This window comes from Mauremys reevesii, linkage group 1 (genome assembly GCF_016161935.1).
Source record: "Mauremys reevesii isolate NIE-2019 linkage group 1, ASM1616193v1, whole genome shotgun sequence".
Classification (NCBI taxonomy): Eukaryota; Metazoa; Chordata; order Testudines; family Geoemydidae; genus Mauremys; species Mauremys reevesii.
The window spans coordinates 266,664,292-266,668,042 of NC_052623.1; positions in this window are offsets into that span (position 1 = coordinate 266,664,292).

Below are 3,751 nucleotides of genomic sequence, written 5' to 3' on the forward strand. Positions count from 1 at the left end.
CAAAGTTAGTGCTAGGGATCTGGGGGGGTTTCAAAGAATGGAAGATTCGGGCCCACTGGCCTGGCACTGGTTTGTTGCTGTGCCAAGATGACATGGTTCCGGGCTCCTGAAGAGATCTGTTTGCATCACTAACTGGGCCTCATGCAAAACACAAGGAACTCAGTAGAAAGACTCCCATTGACCTCATTGGGCACTGGGCTCAGGCTCACAGAGATGATCTGGGATACAGAAAACAGGGCAGCTTGGGGGCACAACGAGTTGATACACATCCAGGCATCTGGGTGCAGGGGCAGAGTTAATAGATGGGGGTTTTATGGTCTTGTTCTAATGCCTACATAGACACGTAACAAAACCACAGCACAGACTGGAATATGTGGCCTTCTCTATTCACGCAAGGCCTGGGACTGGATTAGCAAGTCAGGAATGAGTTGGGCTAGGAATGCTTGGATGGCACCTATCTCCGCTCTGGTCAGCCTGAGGCAGTGCTGTCGGCCCCTTCCTTTCAAGAGCAATCAATTCACTATTCACATGTTTAAAACTAATGAGTTTATCAGAACTTAAAATATCCAAAAGAAGAATTGCACTGCACAATGCAGGCCTGGCAACGTCCGATTAACATAGCAGAAAAAACAGAAACATACTCCCAGAACTGCCCTTTCCTCCCCTCATCAGCCATGTCACATGATGCCCCAAACAAATGAGATGCAAGAATCCCACCTGGTAGGTGACACATCTAAATCAATCAGTAATGGAGCTGACCGATGGACTAAGAGCTGATTTTTGTCAAGTGTGATCACTGGTTACAGCTCTGAGCCAATATTTTTTCCTTGCACTAGAGGAACCGGAAAGAACTGGGTTCTCTTTGTTTGGCACAGTTCATACCTTACAAGAAACTGCTCAGATCTTCACCAAAGCACCAGCTTGATGTTAACATCTTCCACAAACAGCCAATGCACTGGAAAGCAGCAAATCATAGTATTTTAGCAGTTATAGATTCATAGATTCCAAGGCCAGAAGGGACCATTGTGATAATCTAATCTGACCTCCTGTATAGCACAGGCCAGAGAACGTCCCCAAAATAGTTCCTAGAATAGATTTTTGGAAAAAACATCCAATCCTGGTTGAAAAATTGTCAGTGATGGAGAATCTACCATGACGCTCAGTAAATTGTTTCAGTGCTTAATTACCCTCATTGTCATAAATGTATGCCTTATTTCCAGTATGAATTTGTCTAGTTTCAACCTGCCATTGGATTGTATTATCCCTTTCTCTGCTAGACTGAAGAGCCCATTATTAAATATCTGTTGCCTTTGTAGGTACTTATAGACAAATCACCCCTTAACCGTCTCTTCGTTAAGCAAAAAAGCTTGAGCTCCTTAAGTCTGTCACGATCATGCATGTTTTCTAGTCCTTTAATCATTCTCATGGCTCTTCTCTGAACCCTCTCCAATTTATCAACATCCTTGAATTGTGGTCACCGGAACTGGATACAGTATTCTAGCAGTGGTCATAGCAGTGACAAATACAGAGGTAAAATAACCTCTATACTTCTACCCAAGATTCCCCTGTCCCTGTTTATGCATCCAAGATTTGAATTAGCCCTTCTGGGCCCTGCATCACACTGGGAGCGCATGTTCAACTGATTAAGCAGCATGACCCTCCATGACAAATCTTTTTCAGAGTCACTGCTTCCCAGGAGAGAGTTGCCCATCCTGTAAGTATGGCTGCAGTCTTTGTTCCCAGATGTATACATTTACATTTAACTCTATTAAAGCACATAGTGTTTGTTTGCTCCCAGTTTAACAAGCAATCCAGATTGCTCTGAATTAGAGATAGAACAGACCAATTAAATCATAGCGTATCCATCTTAAGAGCCTCTTCCCCCCCACCAGCTTTCCCTGCAATAATATATATTCTCCATTGTTTTTTCCGATCTAGTTTTATGTCTCGTATGATTGGTCTTCCACTGCTTCCCTAAGGACATTATTCCACAGGATAGTAGATGTCACAATTAGGAAAGATTTCCTGATCCCCAGCCAAATTTCCCTGTTTCTGTTTCATCCTTTACTCCGACCCACTTTGTCCCATACGCAACAATTCCAATCCCTCCTTGGTATCTACACCCTTCCAACACCAATTCTTCTGGATGAGTATTATCCCTCTAAATAACCTAGATCTGTTTAAAGAATGTGAGGCATTTCATTCCAGGTACTTGTGACAGAGTCTTATCGGTGACATGCAGTTTGATCATTCATGCCATGAAGTTTGCATTGAACTCAACATTATGTTCTGCACCCAAACCATAGCAAGACTAACATGGTAATGGCAAGGGGATTAGAGTGTGTGTAATGAACAGCCCTCTCCAATGGGGATATATTTCCTGGTTTCTGTCTCCAAATATACTAATACTGCTGAGAAGGACATGGTGCTGACTGATGTCTTCCACCCCCTTTGGGAGTGGAGAGGGCTGGAAAGAAGAATTGCTATTTTTGTTTCCCAGTGTAAGAGGGTGAAGAACAGTGGGGAAAACAATAGAGGTGACATGCTTTGAATGGTGGTGTTGCCGGCCCAGAGGGCCTGAGGGGGCAACAGTGTGGTTCGTTGCCCGGTGTGCGTCGCACTAATTAACACACCAGGGTGGAGAAGCAAACACAAGTTTATTTGAGCTCAAATTAGGTGCAAGGGAGAAATAGCAATCTCAAATCCTGCGCACCCGCACGAAGGCAGGGTCCCAGTATTTATACCCCCTTTGTTTTTCTCTTTCTGTACTTTCCCACTGTGTGGGCTACTTTCTCATGCATATAACCTTGATTACAGCATTTGCTTTCCGCCTATCTTATCTAGTATTGGCTGCATCTAGTGCTAACCAGCCTTGCAGCTGCTAGCAGTCAGCACATAGCACAGGAGGTTACAAAAGTTTAATAAGGCTAACAGAAGCACTTAATATGGAGGTACTTTAGTTCACATAGGCCTAGAGCAAGAAGACTTCATCGACACTTGTGGTCTTCCATCCTCCCGAGTTACCTAGATTTATGCCTAGTGAGACCAACAGTGGAATTTTCATCCAATCACCTGCTCTCTTGTCTTCACCAGTCCTCTCCAGAGTTAGCAGAGTTCCCTGGCCCTGACAGCTGGTTCCTGTCCTTTCCATAGTGGCAATGCAAGGTAAGCGTCACACTTCAGAGTTCTGATGAGCTGAATGGCCTGCGTGTGGGTTTGAGGCTAGGAAAGAAGCAGTATTCCTCCATCTCATGTAGAAAAACTGGCCCAGTGTCATTGGGGTTGAACATGACCATGTTACTCTCATTCACAGGCTCTGCTTTAGAAGTATCAACCCCCTCTGACAGGAAGGGTCAGGAACAGGAAGGGAAACACTGATGGGTTGTGAGGTACCATGTGGGGCCTGGAGAAACGTTACGTGACTCCCAAATACAGGGCCGGCTCCAGACCCCAGCACGCCAAGCAGGCGCGTGGGGCGGCATTGTCCTGGGATGGCGGCATTTGGCTCCTGCGGGAGGTCCACCGGAGCCCTGGGACGAGCAGACCTGCCGCAGGCATGACTGCGGAGGGTCCCCTCTTCCCGCAGCTCCGCTCGAGCTCCCGCAGGCATGACTGTGGCGGGTGCGCTGGTCCCGCGGCTCGGACGGAGCTCCCGCAGGCGACCGTCAGCAGGCACTTCTGCCCCAGCCGCGGGACCGGAGAAGGGCGGTGCGAGCCGTGCGACGCGCCGCCCTGCTTGGGGCGGCGGAAT